This window comes from Paramormyrops kingsleyae, chromosome 3 (assembly GCF_048594095.1).
Source record: "Paramormyrops kingsleyae isolate MSU_618 chromosome 3, PKINGS_0.4, whole genome shotgun sequence".
Lineage (NCBI taxonomy): Eukaryota > Metazoa > Chordata > Actinopteri > Osteoglossiformes > Mormyridae > Paramormyrops > Paramormyrops kingsleyae.
This window is the reverse complement of record NC_132799.1, coordinates 33223962-33241227: the sequence shown is the minus strand read 5'-3', so window position 1 is coordinate 33241227 and position 17266 is coordinate 33223962. Positions and strand designations below refer to the sequence as shown.

General features: G+C 41.8%; 1 protein-coding gene and 1 long non-coding RNA gene across 6 annotated transcripts in view; both read left to right on the top strand.

Moving 5' to 3' along the window:
* LOC111843408 (liprin-alpha-2-like) overlaps positions 1-17266 on the top strand; it is a 252407-nt gene that overhangs the window by 178357 nt on the left and 56784 nt on the right. The window lies entirely within an intron of this gene.
* On the top strand, positions 8653-10178 carry LOC140588379 (uncharacterized). The gene is made up of 2 exons (XR_011989728.1): positions 8653-8969; positions 9798-10178. It is a non-coding gene; the product is annotated as an uncharacterized lncRNA (long non-coding RNA).

Genomic DNA, 17266 nt, shown 5'->3' with positions numbered 1-17266 from the left:
TTTAGTAGCATATTGCCTACTTTCCAACTACCTGTTGATTCACGCTATGGCCCCAAATTACGGTTAGGGTTAGCAAACTGAGGCTAGGGTTAGGGTTAGAAAAACTATGGCATATTCAGACATCAACATGTGTTTTTATGATAGTTCTGCTCCCCACACGGATGAGAAAACAAAAATCAGCATGCTTTAGTAGCATATTGCCTACTTTCCAACTACCTGTTGATTCACCCTAAGGCCCCGGGTTAGGGTTAGCAAACTGAGGCTAGGGTTAGGGTTAGAAAAACTATGGCATATTCAGACATCAACATGTGTTTTTATGATAGTTCTGCTCCCCACACGGATGAGAAATCAAAATTCAGCATGCTTTAGTAGCATATTGCCTACTTTCCAACCACCTGTTGATTCACCCTAAGGCCCCGGGTTAGGGTTAACAAACTGAGGCTAGGGTTAGGGTTAGACAAACTATGGCATATTCAGACATCAACATGTGTTTTTATGATAGTTCTGCTCCCCACACGGATGAGAAATCAAAATTCAGCATGCTTTAGTAGCATATTGCCTACTTTCCAACTACCTGTTGATTCACCCTAAGGCCCCGGGTTAGTTTTAACAAACTGAGGCTAGGGTTAGGGTTAGAAAAACTATGGCATATTCAGACATCAACATGTGTTTTTATGATAGTTCTGCTCCCCACACGGATGAGAAAACAAAAATCAGCATGCTTTAGTAGCATATTGCCTACTTTCCAACTACCTGTTGATTCACGCTATGGCCCCAAATTACGGTTAGGGTTAGCAAACTGAGGCTAGGGTTAGGGTTAGAAAAACTATGGCATATTCAGACATCAACATGTGTTTTTATGATAGTTCTGCTCCCCACACGGATGAGAAAACAAAAATCAGCATGCTTTAGTAGCATATTGCCTACTTTCCAACTACCTGTTGATTCACCCTAAGGCCCCGGGTTAGGGTTAGCAAACTGAGGCTAGGGTTAGGGTTAGAAAAACTATGGCATATTCAGACATCAACATGTGTTTTTATGATAGTTCTGCTCCCCACACGGATGAGAAATCAAAATTCAGCATGCTTTAGTAGCATATTGCCTACTTTCCAACTACCTGTTGATTCACCCTAAGGCCCCGGGTTAGGGTTAACAAACTGAGGCTAGGGTTAGGGTTAGACAAACTATGGCATATTCAGACATCAACATGTGTTTTTATGATAGTTCTGCTCCCCACACGGATGAGAAATCAAAATTCAGCATGCTTTAGTAGCATATTGCCTACTTTCCAACTACCTGTTGATTCACCCTAAGGCCCCGGGTTAGGGTTAACAAACTGAGGCTAGGGTTAGGGTTAGAAAAACTATGGCCTATTCAGACATCAACATGTGTTTTTATGATAGTTCTACTCCCCACACGGATGAGAAAACAAAAATCAGCATGCTTTAGTAGCATATTGCCTACTTTCCAACTACCTGTTGATTCACCCTAAGGCCCCGGGTTAGGGTTAACAAACTGAGGCTAGGGTTAGGGTTAGAAAAACTATGGCATATTCAGACATCAACATGTGTTTTTATGATAGTTCTGCTCCCCACACGGATGAGAAAACAAAAATCAGCATGCTTTAGTAGCATATTGCCTACTTTCCAACTACCTGTTGATTCACCCTAAGGCCCCGGGTTAGGGTTAACAAACTGAGGCTAGGGTTAGGGTTAGAAAAACTATGGCATATTCAGACATCAACATGTGTTTTTATGATAGTTCTGCTCCCCACACGGATGAGAAATCAAAATTCAGCATGCTTTAGTAGCATATTGCCTACTTTCCAACTACCTGTTGATTCACCCTAAGGCCCCGGGTTAGGGTTAACAAACTGAGGCTAGGGTTAGGGTTAGACAAACTATGGCATATTCAGACATCAACATGTGTTTTTATGATAGTTCTGCTCCCCACACGGATGAGAAATCAAAATTCAGCATGCTTTAGTAGCATATTGCCTACTTTCCAACTACCTGTTGATTCACCCTAAGGCCACGGGTTAGGGTTAACAAACTGAGGCTAGGGTTAGGGTTAGAAAAACTATGGCCTATTCAGACATCAACATGTGTTTTTATGATAGTTCTGCTCCCCACACGGATGAGAAAACAAAAATCAGCATGCTTTAGTAGCATATTGCCTACTTTCCAACTACCTGTTGATTCACCCAAAGGCCCCGGGTTAGGGTTAGCCAACTGAGGCTAGGGTTAGGGTTAGAAAAACTATGGCATATTCAGACATCAACATGTGTTTTTATGATAGTTCTGCTCCCCACACGGATGAGAAATCAAAATTCAGCATGCTTTAGTAGCATATTGCCTACTTTCCAACTACCTGTTGATTCACCCTAAGGCCCCGGGTTAGGGTTAACAAACTGAGGCTAGGGTTAGGGTTAGACAAACTATGGCATATTCAGACATCAACATGTGTTTTTATGATAGTTCTGCTCCCCACACGGATGAGAAAACAAAAATCAGCATGCTTTAGTAGCATATTGCCTACTTTCCAACTACCTGTTGATTCACGCTATGGCCCCAAATTACGGTTAGGGTTAGCAAACTGAGGCTAGGGTTATGGTTAGAAAAACTATGGCATATTCAGACATCAACATGTGTTTTTATGATAGTTCTGCTCCCCACACGGATGAGAAAACAAAAATCAGCATGCTTTAGTAGCATATTGCCTACTTTCCAACTACCTGTTGATTCACCCTAAGGCCCGGGGTTAGGGTTAGCAAACTGAGGCTAGGGTTAGGGTTAGAAAAACTATGGCATATTCAGACATCAACATGTGTTTTTATGATAGTTCTGCTCCCCACACGGATGAGAAATCAAAATTCAGCATGCTTTAGTAGCATATTGCCTACTTTCCAACTACCTGTTGATTCACCCTAAGGCCCCGGGTTAGGGTTAACAAACTGAGGCTAGGGTTAGGGTTAGACAAACTATGGCATATTCAGACATCAACATGTGTTTTTATGATAGTTCTGCTCCCCACACGGATGAGAAATCAAAATTCAGCATGCTTTAGTAGCATATTGCCTACTTTCCAACTACCTGTTGATTCACCCTAAGGCCACGGGTTAGGGTTAACAAACTGAGGCTAGGGTTAGGGTTAGAAAAACTATGGCCTATTCAGACATCAACATGTGTTTTTATGATAGTTCTGCTCCCCACACGGATGAGAAAACAAAAATCAGCATGCTTTAGTAGCATATTGCCTACTTTCCAACTACCTGTTGATTCACCCTAAGGCCCCGGGTTAGGGTTAACAAACTGAGGCTAGGGTTAGGGTTAGACAAACTATGGCATATTCAGACATCAACATGTGTTTTTATGATAGTTCTGCTCCCCACACGGATGAGAAATCAAAATTCAGCATGCTTTAGTAGCATATTGCCTACTTTCCAACTACCTGTTGATTCACCCTAAGGCCCCGGGTTAGTTTTAACAAACTGAGGCTAGGGTTAGGGTTAGACAAACTATGGCATATTCAGACATCAACATGTGTTTTTATGATAGTTCTGCTCCCCACACGGATGAGAAAACAAAAATCAGCATGCTTTAGTAGCATATTGCCTACTTTCCAACTACCTGTTGATTCACCCTAAGGCCCCGGGTTAGGGTTAACAAACTGAGGCTAGGGTTAGGGTTAGAAAAACTATGGCCTATTCAGACATCAACATGTGTTTTTATGATAGTTCTACTCCCCACACGGATGAGAAAACAAAAATCAGCATGCTTTAGTAGCATATTGCCTACTTTCCAACTACCTGTTGATTCACCCTAAGGCCCCGGGTTAGGGTTAACAAACTGAGGCTAGGGTTAGGGTTAGAAAAACTATGGCATATTCAGACATCAACATGTGTTTTTATGATAGTTCTGCTCCCCACACGGATGAGAAAACAAAAATCAGCATGCTTTAGTAGCATATTGCCTACTTTCCAACTACCTGTTGATTCACCCTAAGGCCCCGGGTTAGGGTTAACAAACTGAGGCTAGGGTTAGGGTTAGAAAAACTATGGCATATTCAGACATCAACATGTGTTTTTATGATAGTTCTGCTCCCCACACGGATGAGAAATCAAAATTCAGCATGCTTTAGTAGCATATTGCCTACTTTCCAACTACCTGTTGATTCACCCTAAGGCCCCGGGTTAGGGTTAACAAACTGAGGCTAGGGTTAGGGTTAGACAATCTATGGCATATTCAGACATCAACATGTGTTTTTATGATAGTTCTGCTCCCCACACGGATGAGAAATCAAAATTCAGCATGCTTTAGTAGCATATTGCCTACTTTCCAACTACCTGTTGATTCACCCTAAGGCCACGGGTTAGGGTTAACAAACTGAGGCTAGGGTTAGGGTTAGAAAAACTATGGCCTATTCAGACATCAACATGTGTTTTTATGATAGTTCTGCTCCCCACACGGATGAGAAAACAAAAATCAGCATGCTTTAGTAGCATATTGCCTACTTTCCAACTACCTGTTGATTCACCCAAAGGCCCTGGGTTAGGGTTAGCCAACTGAGGCTAGGGTTAGGGTTAGAAAAACTATGGCATATTCAGACATCAACATGTGTTTTTATGATAGTTCTGCTCCCCACACGGATGAGAAATCAAAATTCAGCATGCTTTAGTAGCATATTGCCTACTTTCCAACTACCTGTTGATTCACCCTAAGGCCCCGGGTTAGGGTTAACAAACTGAGGCTAGGGTTAGGGTTAGACAAACTATGGCATATTCAGACATCAACATGTGTTTTTATGATAGTTCTGCTCCCCACACGGATGAGAAAACAAAAATCAGCATGCTTTAGTAGCATATTGCCTACTTTCCAACTACCTGTTGATTCACGCTATGGCCCCAAATTACGGTTAGGGTTAGCAAACTGAGGCTAGGGTTAGGGTTAGAAAAACTATGGCCTATTCAGACATCAACATGTGTTTTTATGATAGTTCTGCTCCCCACACGGATGAGAAAACAAAAATCAGCATGCTTTAGTAGCATATTGCCTACTTTCCAACTACCTGTTGATTCACCCTAAGGCCCCGGGTTAGGGTTAACAAACTGAGGCTAGGGTTAGGGTTAGACAAACTATGGCATATTCAGACATCAACATGTGTTTTTATGATAGTTCTGCTCCCCACACGGATGAGAAATCAAAATTCAGCATGCTTTAGTAGCATATTGCCTACTTTCCAACTACCTGTTGATTCACCCTAAGGCCCCGGGTTAGTTTTAACAAACTGAGGCTAGGGTTAGGGTTAGACAAACTATGGCATATTCAGACATCAACATGTGTTTTTATGATAGTTCTGCTCCCCACACGGATGAGAAAACAAAAATCAGCATGCTTTAGTAGCATATTGCCTACTTTCCAACTACCTGTTGATTCACCCTAAGGCCCCGGGTTAGGGTTAGCAAACTGAGGCTAGGGTTAGGGTTAGAAAAACTATGGCATATTCAGACATCAACATGTGTTTTTATGATAGTTCTGCTCCCCACACGGATGAGAAATCAAAATTCAGCATGCTTTAGTAGCATATTGCCTACTTTCCAACTACCTGTTGATTCACCCTAAGGCCCCGGGTTAGGGTTAACAAACTGAGGCTAGGGTTAGGGTTAGACAAACTATGGCATATTCAGACATCAACAAGTGTTTTTATGATAGTTCTGCTCCCCACACGGATGAGAAATCAAAATTCAGCATGCTTTAGTAGCATATTGCCTACTTTCCAACTACCTGTTGATTCACCCTAAGGCCCCGGGTTAGGGTTAACAAACTGAGGCTAGGGTTAGGGTTAGAAAAACTATGGCCTATTCAGACATCAACATGTGTTTTTATGATAGTTCTACTCCCCACACGGATGAGAAAACAAAAATCAGCATGCTTTAGTAGCATATTGCCTACTTTCCAACTACCTGTTGATTCACCCTAAGGCCCCGGGTTAGGGTTAACAAACTGAGGCTAGGGTTAGGGTTAGAAAAACTATGGCATATTCAGACATCAACATGTGTTTTTATGATAGTTCTGCTCCCCACACGGATGAGAAAACAAAAATCAGCATGCTTTAGTAGCATATTGCCTACTTTCCAACTACCTGTTGATTCACCCTAAGGCCCCGGGTTAGGGTTAACAAACTGAGGCTAGGGTTAGGGTTAGAAAAACTATGGCATATTCAGACATCAACATGTGTTTTTATGATAGTTCTGCTCCCCACACGGATGAGAAATCAAAATTCAGCATGCTTTAGTAGCATATTGCCTACTTTCCAACTTCCTGTTGATTCACCCTAAGGCCCCGGGTTAGGGTTAACAAACTGAGGCTAGGGTTAGGGTTAGACAAACTATGGCATATTCAGACATCAACATGTGTTTTTATGATAGTTCTGCTCCCCACACGGATGAGAAATCAAAATTCAGCATGCTTTAGTAGCATATTGCCTACTTTCCAACTACCTGTTGATTCACCCTAAGGCCCCGGGTTAGGGTTAACAAACTGAGGCTAGGGTTAGGGTTAGAAAAACTATGGCATATTCAGACATCAACATGTGTTTTTATGATAGTTCTGCTCCCCACACGGATGAGAAAACAAAAATCAGCATGCTTTAGTAGCATATTGCCTACTTTCCAACTACCTGTTGATTCACCCTAAGGCCCCGGGTTAGGGTTAACAAACTGAGGCTAGGGTTAGGGTTAGAAAAACTATGGCATATTCAGACATCAACATGTGTTTTTATGATAGTTCTGCTCCCCACACGGATGAGAAATCAAAATTCAGCATGCTTTAGTAGCATATTGCCTACTTTCCAACTTCCTGTTGATTCACCCTAAGGCCCCGGGTTAGGGTTAACAAACTGAGGCTAGGGTTAGGGTTAGACAAACTATGGCATATTCAGACATCAACATGTGTTTTTATGATAGTTCTGCTCCCCACACGGATGAGAAATCAAAATTCAGCATGCTTTAGTAGCATATTGCCTACTTTCCAACTACCTGTTGATTCACCCTAAGGCCACGGGTTAGGGTTAACAAACTGAGGCTAGGGTTAGGGTTAGAAAAACTATGGCCTATTCAGACATCAACATGTGTTTTTATGATAGTTCTGCTCCCCACACGGATGAGAAAACAAAAATCAGCATGCTTTAGTAGCATATTGCCTACTTTCCAACTACCTGTTGATTCACCCTAAGGCCCCGGGTTAGGGTTAACAAACTGAGGCTAGGGTTAGGGTTAGAAAAACTATGGCATATTCAGACATCCACATGTGTTTTTATGATAGTTCTGCTCCCCACATGGATGAGAAAACAAAAATCAGCATGCTTTAGTAGCATATTGCCTACTTTCCAACTACCTGTTGATTCACCCTAAGGCCCCGGGTTAGGGTTAACAAACTGAGGCTAGGGTTAGGGTTAGAAAAACTATGGCATATTCAGACATCAACATGTGTTTTTATGATAGTTCTGCTCCCCACACGGATGAGAAAACAAAAATCAGCATGCTTTAGTAGCATATTGCCTACTTTCCAACTACCTGTTGATTCACCCTAAGGCCCCGGGTTAGGGTTATCAAACTGAGGCTAGGGTTAGGGTTAGAAAAACTATGGCATATTCAGACATCAACATGTGTTTTTATGATAGTTCTGCTCCCCACACGGATGAGAAAACAAAAATCAGCATGCTTTAGTAGCATATTGCCTACTTTCCAACTACCTGTTGATTCACCCTAAGGCCCCGGGTTAGGGTTAGCAAACTGAGGCTAGGGTTAGGGTTAGAAAAACTATGGCATATTCAGACATCAACATGTGTTTTTATGATAGTTCTGCTCCCCACACGGATGAGAAATCAAAATTCAGCATGCTTTAGTAGCATATTGCCTACTTTCCAACTACCTGTTGATTCACCCTAAGGCCCCGGGTTAGTTTTAACAAACTGAGGCTAGGGTTAGGGTTAGACAAACTATGGCATATTCAGACATCAACATGTGTTTTTATGATAGTTCTGCTCCCCACACGGATGAGAAAACAAAAATCAGCATGCTTTAGTAGCATATTGCCTACTTTCCAACTACCTGTTGATTCACGCTATGGCCCCAAATTACGGTTAGGGTTAGCAAACTGAGGCTAGGGTTAGGGTTAGAAAAACTATGGCATATTCAGACATCAACATGTGTTTTTATGATAGTTCTGCTCCCCACACGGATGAGAAAACAAAAATCAGCATGCTTTAGTAGCATATTGCCTACTTTCCAACTACCTGTTGATTCACCCTAAGGCCCCGGGTTAGGGTTAGCAAACTGAGGCTAGGGTTAGGGTTAGAAAAACTATGGCATATTCAGACATCAACATGTGTTTTTATGATAGTTCTGCTCCCCACACGGATGAGAAATCAAAATTCAGCATGCTTTAGTAGCATATTGCCTACTTTCCAACCACCTGTTGATTCACCCTAAGGCCCCGGGTTAGGGTTAACAAACTGAGGCTAGGGTTAGGGTTAGACAAACTATGGCATATTCAGACATCAACATGTGTTTTTATGATAGTTCTGCTCCCCACACGGATGAGAAATCAAAATTCAGCATGCTTTAGTAGCATATTGCCTACTTTCCAACTACAGAGGGAGCCACGTCAAATAGCCGCGGCCGTGTGAATGGCGTGCGAATGGCGTACGGCTGCCCTATGGACGGCGTAGTCCCCCCTCCCTCTCAAGCCAGATAGGCGTGTCAAGATTTCACAGTAAACACGCCTATTTATTCATTTACCTGGTGCCACCACTAGATGGAGCTTCGTTCTCAAGAACATGTTAACACAAGCCAGCAATCTAGCTGCGCTGAGTTGCAATCACGTGATTTTAACCACCCACCCCCGCCGAACTGACGCTATCAAACTGCACTACAGAAATGAAGATCGCGGCTTAATGGACTATTCGCGGTAAGTGGTGTTTTATTTTATAAAATTTGTTTGGGGTAGTTTACAGGTTACTTCCCAGTTTAGTTTTTTATTGGCCGTTTCGAAAATCACTGGCAGCAACAGCAGCGGTCAGATGTGACTTTAGATAACTTAATGATCTGTTTACCAAGTCTGGAGTTAACATTACAGCTTACTGTCAGTGTCACAAACTAACAATACAATGTCACTCCTCTTTTCCTCAAAAAGACGCTAAAGCTTCGAAAATACTATTAATGTCCCTATTACAAAAACTGCACTACTCGAGAAACATACAGTAAATGTGTTTGTGCTCTCTGAAAATGCATTTATTTATTCTTTGGGTAAGAGTTAATCTGCAGGTTATTTCTGTGACTGGAATATAATGTGATGTAGTTCATGAGGGACAGAAGATAAGGATAGCTGTACAGGAGCTAGCGAGCTAAACGCTCATAACCAGGTTTATATTTTTCCCATTTTTTGCATGGTAGTTTTGCAACGCATACTGTACAGTACAGTGTATATACTGCTCATATACAGTATGAATGTTATATCGCTTAACTTATTTGTATAAAAAGCGCATTAAGTAAATTCTCAGTTATTTTAATGCAGACGATAATACAAACAGTCAGTGGCTACTGTTAACAAAGTTCAATGGTTAACATTAGCGCAGGCAGTTTATTTACATTCCAGATTTCCCAAAACAGTATTTTACACACTCTGTGTTACATAGGTTTATTAGTATATTTTCTTTTTTTATCTTAACTAGATATTCTGTAAAGCGTATTTACAGTATCTTTTTCTTCACTAAATTCTCCTGTTCTCTTTATGCAGAGCTCCGCTATGGAGGCTTGGGTCAGACGGGTGACGGCTGGCCTTTTGGAGCTACTGGAGGAGCCTGAACAAGCTGTTGAGGGAGCTGGAATGACGTCACAGTGCAACAGATCTAGAATGATGTTTGGTCAGATCTATATTCTGAACATAGAATTGCAAAACGTCTGACAGTTTGGCGGAAACAAAGACTTAAACTGTTGCATAGTTTTTTTAAAAATAATATTTTAGTATAAAAGAACCAGATAGAGACTAATCAGCAGATGGTGTTATCCGGGTATTTTAATGACCTTTAAGCAAAATGCAACATGTACTGTATTGTATGTTTTAGACAAATTACTGTTTTAACTCTGACTATTTTTGGAAGAATAAATTTTTAAGTCATGTTTGCGTGTTTTAATTGTTGGGGATTTTGTTGGGGTATTGAAAAAAAAAAAACATTTACTTGAACCAACTACTTCAATGGGCAGAAAATGGGAGACATTCTTAAATTCAGTCTGTCTGAATCGTTATAAACGCCAAATTTGGGAATCATGTTTAACACTAGCATCCCTGAAAAAATCAAGCTCTCCTCACAAGGAACCCCCCCCCCTCTCACTCCCCACACAAGCTGCTCGCAGCCTCCTCAGCGCCGATCAACACTTATTGTTTTGCAAATGAAGCGAGTTTCACGGTTTCAACCTCGAGTGAGCACAAAGACGTTTTTCTAAGAGTGTGGTCTGAGGAATCATGAAATACAGGTTGTAATATATCGTACAGTAATTTGAAATACAGTTCAATCCCCATTTCTCGTGATTCGGCAATTGCGATTTCAGTTTTCCCACCGTCAGCCAAATATATTACGGCGCAAACAGTGTAGACAGTGTTTATTTTGCTGACCATTACAAAACTGCCATGTCCACAAAACAGTGCATCTTTAATAAGCCATGTTTACAAACATAGCTATAGTGTACAGTACAGTATGTGCGCTGGTAGGGATTACATTTCTTCATCAGTTCATTTTCCACTGTGCCCCCCATTGTTTTTCACTATCATTCTCAGTACATTATGAAGTCCGGTGATTAATGTACTGCAGAAGTCTTGTGTGACTTTTGTCTCCCAAAAAGCCTCAATGGCATGAATGAGCTCTTCTTTTGTACCCGGCTTTGCCTCCTTTCGGATGAAGTCTTTCATCGAGTGCCAGACAAGCTCGATAGGGTTCAAATCCGGTGATTCTGGCGGAGTCTTCACCCAGTTGATTCCCTCTGCCGCAATGCATGATGCAGCAGCAGTGTGCTTTGGATCGTTATCCTGGAAGAAGCGATGATGCGGTCCAAAATATTTTCTTATATATGGTCCTGCAGCTGCTTTGATTATGGAATCTTCAAAAAACTGTCTGTCCATAATTCCTTCAAAAATTACAATAGGCCCTGCTCCATATCTTGAAATCATTCCCCAGACATGGACCTTCAATGGATGTTTAGGCCGTGGTTTGCAAGCCAAATGTCCCTTTTTTCGGAAACTCTGTCGGGCATAGTGCTCCAGAGCTACTGTTGTTTCGTCTGTAAACAACACATCACCCCATATCTCCCCCGACTCCATCCACTGAAGAGCTTGGTTTAGCCGTGCCTCCTTACTGCGGTCTCTCATCATTGGGGTGAAACGAGTCATTCCAAACGTCCACCCAAGTTTTCTACGAGCTCGGCGAACACTGGTGATACTCAGATGAACGCCGAAGTCTTTGAAAACTTTCTGCTGCACTTGCCGGGCGGTCATCTCATCATTAGCCAGGGTCATGTCGTCAATAGCCTTCAGGATATTGCTACAGAAATCAGAGATAACCATTAGACAAAAACAAACATAACTTGTTCTATGAATAACAGTATCACACACTTGTTCAGTATTTGCTCATTCTTTTTATTACTTACTGGTGTAGTTTCTTTGGATAAGAACGTCGAGGATGTCTCTCCTTGTAGTGATATCGCACAACACGAAGCGAAACCTTAATCCCCAATCCTGCAAAATGCTGCTGTATCTGCTGTGCTGATTTTCCACAGGCCCGCATTTGTCGAATTTGTTGTGAGCACAGTTGAGTGATGTGCGGCATCTTCACAACACAATACAGTCGTTAAAAGGTGAATAATCGCAGTGGTTGATCTGCGCTTAATTTAATAGCGCACAAATGGGCGCATCTCATTCTGGTTGGCTAAAATATTTACAGGTTGCTAACCAATTGGATTCTGCTGTATTTGGTCAGTATCGCAATCCAGGTAACAAATAAATAGCGCTCAAGTTTTTTGAGAGAATTACATCGACTCCATAATTCTGACAAGAATGGAAGCGGCGACATTCTACAAGACACAGAGACCACAACGTGTTTCAGCTATGGTAAGCAAGTTGTTCCCTTTTTTTGGGTGTGAGTTGAGATACTGTATGTTACCGTAAGCCCTAATATTGTGTACAGTATTATGCTTTGGTGTCATAATGTGTGACTGATTCATGTTTCTCTGGACACAGATGCCGTCCTCAGCAACCAAAAAGGTAAAGCAGAGGACACCTGCAACTCCCACCACGAGAGGAAAAGTAAGAATGGTGAAAAAGAAAGCGGTAAGTTGAATTAATGTACTGCATATTACAGTATATTAAAATACATTATGAAATATATAATGGGTGTGAGTTCAGATATGTTAAGCTCTAATATTGTGTACAGTATTATGCTTTGGTTTCATAATGTATAAAATATAATTCAGAAAATATTAAATATTTTTGAATAGCATAATTAAATAATATCTTTTTTTGCAGGCTACCGTTCTCTCGTCGCCGCTAGTTCACTTGGGATCACCAAAGAATCCACTAGTTGCTGAGATCGGGGACCTCCGAAGTCGACTGGCAAAAATCGAACGACGGCTGGCCCAACCCGAGGTAGTGGGACCGTGTGAGGGGTGTGCGGCCCTAAAGACGCAGCTGGAGGATGTGACCCAGAGACTGGAACAGCTGGAAAAAGACAGAACCTCCATTCCTCCAATGCGGCGGCAGCTCACCTCTCCCTCCCCACACTCCTCTTGTGGACGTCGCCTATTTGGGTCTCCGGACTCTGACCAGGGCAACGCTGAACTGAGCATGTCACCATTGTTTTTAACCTCCACCCCAGCCCGCCATCTCAGCCTTAACCTGAAGAAAGGCACGCAGCTTCCAGATGTGCCTCTCAGGCCTCTGACTGCTGAAAGGGAGGAGACATTTTATAAAGAGTGTCTCCAGCGAGGAGAGCGTCGCCCAGATACATATGCGGCCAGTGTGTTTTTGGCGCTCTGCCCATTTGAAGCCTACCAGAGTTGGGCAAAGCAGGTAAACTGGGGTGGGACAAACGGCAAAGCCAAATTGCCCAACAATCTAAAAGACAAGGTGCAGGAGACTGTCATGCGGAGATTTCCGGATCTCACAGCGGACCACTGGTTCCGCATCAGAAATAAGATAAACGAACGACTGAGAAGTCCACGTAAAGTTGACCCTGAACAGTCACGGGCTGGCTATACTAGGACTTGATGTTTGTTTTCATTTTCATTGTTTTCATTTCATTTCAGTGTAGCATGTGCTGTACTTTGCAAACTGTATTTTTTGAATAAAACTTCATTTTTCATACAGCGTTGGCTTAATTTGTGATTCAGACAAATGGGTTTAATTGAAATAATTTATATTGGTAGGAGTAAATCAGGCTCTAGCAACCTTGGACAAATAAACCATGTTTAATGGCGCATGCAATCTGGAACAAATGTCTGCCCATACAGATCAGTATTTCTTTTGTCATTTAACCATGCATAATGCTCCCCCATCAAAAAATCTGATGGGGCATTAATCACTTATCACAACTGTGAATAGATGTGGCAGAAGAGACAGATTAATTCTACCTTTGTAATGCCAATTTTTGACTATAAGTAAAAAAAAAACATCAGCGAAAACATCATCAAAAATATAACGAAAACAAACCCAAGCAGAAGTTACATTTTGAGCATAACTTTGCAGCAAAATAGTATTTATCAGTATACTAAATGGAACTAGGTAAAATACACCGTATTGTAAAATACTGTACATAGCCCGCATTTGTATTCCGTACCTACAATGATCGGTATACTGTAGATAAATTACAGACGTTACCGTGTCTTTAAGGATCATTAAGCATGTCTTGAAAAATACTTCACTAACTACTGTAGTTTTATTAATTCATTATTTAATAATAAATAGCATAATCATCATGGGTTGTGTATTGAGTGATTTAACAAATCTGTTTTATTAATCAGTTTGTTGTTGTTTTTTTACCACGTCATCTATCTATGAAACTATGTTTGCAATAAAAGAACTGCCTGTACTGTACTGTATATTAAAGATACGGTGCAGTTAACTGTGCCAGTCAATGCTCCACCTGGCGGGATTATACAGCATTGCAACCATCTTTTTAGAAAGCGCATGGGGCGTTTATGGGGCGGGGCTTCGTTTACTGCGTCATCGCGGGGGATCACATTCCGTGCACGGATCGTGCATTGACCTCGCATGGTCCTGCCATGGACCCGTCACGCTCCAGGCGGCTATTTGACGTGGCTCCCTCTGTACCTGTTGATTCACCCTAAGGCCCCGGGTTAGTTTTAACAAACTGAGGCTAGGGTTAGGGTTAGACAAACTATGGCATATTCAGACATCAACATGTGTTTTTATGATAGTTCTGCTCCCCACACGGATGAGAAAACAAAAATCAGCATGCTTTAGTAGCATATTGCCTACTTTCCAACTACCTGTTGATTCACGCTATGGCCCCAAATTACGGTTAGGGTTAGCAAACTGAGGCTAGGGTTAGGGTTAGAAAAACTATGGCATATTCAGACATCAACATGTGTTTTTATGATAGTTCTGCTCCCCACACGGATGAGAAAACAAAAATCAGCATGCTTTAGTAGCATATTGCCTACTTTCCAACTACCTGTTGATTCACCCTAAGGCCCCGGGTTAGGGTTAGCAAACTGAGGCTAGGGTTAGGGTTAGAAAAACTATGGCATATTCAGACATCAACATGTGTTTTTATGATAGTTCTGCTCCCCACACGGATGAGAAAACAAAAATCAGCATGCTTTAGTAGCATATTGCCTACTTTCCAACTACCTGTTGATTCACCCTAAGGCCCCGGGTTAGGGTTAGCAAACTGAGGCTAGGGTTAGGGTTAGAAAAACTATGGCATATTCAGACATCAACATGTGTTTTTATGATAGTTCTGCTCCCCACACGGATGAGAAATCAAAATTCAGCATGCTTTAGTAGCATATTGCCTACTTTCCAACTACCTGTTGATTCACCCTAAGGCCCCGGGTTAGGGTTAACAAACTGAGGCTAGGGTTAGGGTTAGACAAACTATGGCATATTCAGACATCAACATGTGTTTTTATGATAGTTCTGCTCCCCACACGGATGAGAAATCAAAATTCAGCATGCTTTAGTAGCATATTGCCTACTTTCCAACTACCTGTTGATTCACCCTAAGGCCCCGGGTTAGGGTTAACAAACTGAGGCTAGGGTTAGGGTTAGAAAAACTATGGCCTATTCAGACATCAACATGTGTTTTTATGATAGTTCTACTCCCCACACGGATGAGAAAACAAAAATCAGCATGCTTTAGTAGCATATTGCCTACTTTCCAACTACCTGTTGATTCACCCTAAGGCCCCGGGTTAGGGTTAACAAACTGAGGCTAGGGTTAGGGTTAGAAAAACTATGGCATATTCAGACATCAACATGTGTTTTTATGATAGTTCTGCTCCCCACACGGATGAGAAAACAAAAATCAGCATGCTTTAGTAGCATATTGCCTACTTTCCAACTACCTGTTGATTCACCCTAAGGCCCCGGGTTAGGGTTAACAAACTGAGGCTAGGGTTAGGGTTAGAAAAACTATGGCATATTCAGACATCAACATGTGTTTTTATGATAGTTCTGCTCCCCACACGGATGAGAAATCAAAATTCAGCATGCTTTAGTAGCATATTGCCTACTTTCCAACTACCTGTTGATTCACCCTAAGGCCCCGGGTTAGGGTTAACAAACTGAGGCTAGGGTTAGGGTTAGAAAAACTATGGCCTATTCAGACATCAACATGTGTTTTTATGATAGTTCTGCTCCCCACACGGATGAGAAAACAAAAATCAGCATGCTTTAGTAGCATATTGCCTACTTTCCAACTACCTGTTGATTCACGCTATGGCCCCAAATTACGGTTAGGGTTAGCAAACTGAGGCTAGGGTTAGGGTTAGAAAAACTATGGCATATTCAGACATCAACATGTGTTTTTATGATAGTTCTGCTCCCCACACGGATGAGAAAACAAAAATCAGCATGCTTTAGTAGCATATTGCCTACTTTCCAACTACCTGTTGATTCACCCTAAGGCCCCGGGTTAGGGTTAACAAACTGAGGCTAGGGTTAGGGTTAGAAAAACTATGGCATATTCAGACATCAACATGTGTTTTTATGATAGTTCTGCTCCCCACACGGATGAGAAAACAAAAATCAGCATGCTTTAGTAGCATATTGCCTACTTTCCAACTACCTGTTGATTCACCCTAAGGCCCCGGGTTAGGGTTAGCAAACTGAGGCTAGGGTTAGGGTTAGAAAAACTATGGCATATTCAGACATCAACATGTGTTTTTATGATAGTTCTGCTCCCCACACGGATGAGAAATCAAAATTCAGCATGCTTTAGTAGCATATTGCCTACTTTCCAACTACCTGTTGATTCACCCTAAGGCCCCGGGTTAGGGTTAACAAACTGAGGCTAGGGTTAGGGTTAGACAAACTGTGGCATATTCAGACATCAACATGTGTTTTTATGATAGTTCTGCTCCCCACACGGATGAGAAATCAAAATTCAGCATGCTTTAGTAGCATATTGCCTACTTTCCAACTACCTGTTGATTCACCCTAAGGCCCCGGGTTAGGGTTAACAAACTGAGGCTAGGGTTAGGGTTAGAAAAACTATGGCCTATTCAGACATCAACATGTGTTTTTATGATAGTTCTACTCCCCACACGGATGAGAAAACAAAAATCAGCATGCTTTAGTAGCATATTGCCTACTTTCCAACTACCTGTTGATTCACCCTAAGGCCTCGGGTTAGGGTTAACAAACTGAGGCTAGGGTTAGGGTTAGAAAAACTATGGCATATTCAGACATCAACATGTGTTTTTATGATAGTTCTGCTCCCCACACGGATGAGAAAACAAAAATCAGCATGCTTTAGAAGCATATTGCCTACTTTCCAACTACCTGTTGATTCACCCTAAGGCCCCGGGTTAGGGTTAACAAACTGAGGCTAGGGTTAGGGTTAGAAAAACTATGGCATATTCAGACATCAACATGTGTTTTTATGATAGTTCTGCTCCCCACACGGATGAGAAAACAAAAATCAGCACGCTTTAGTAGCATATTGCCTACTTTCCAACTACCTGTTGATTCAC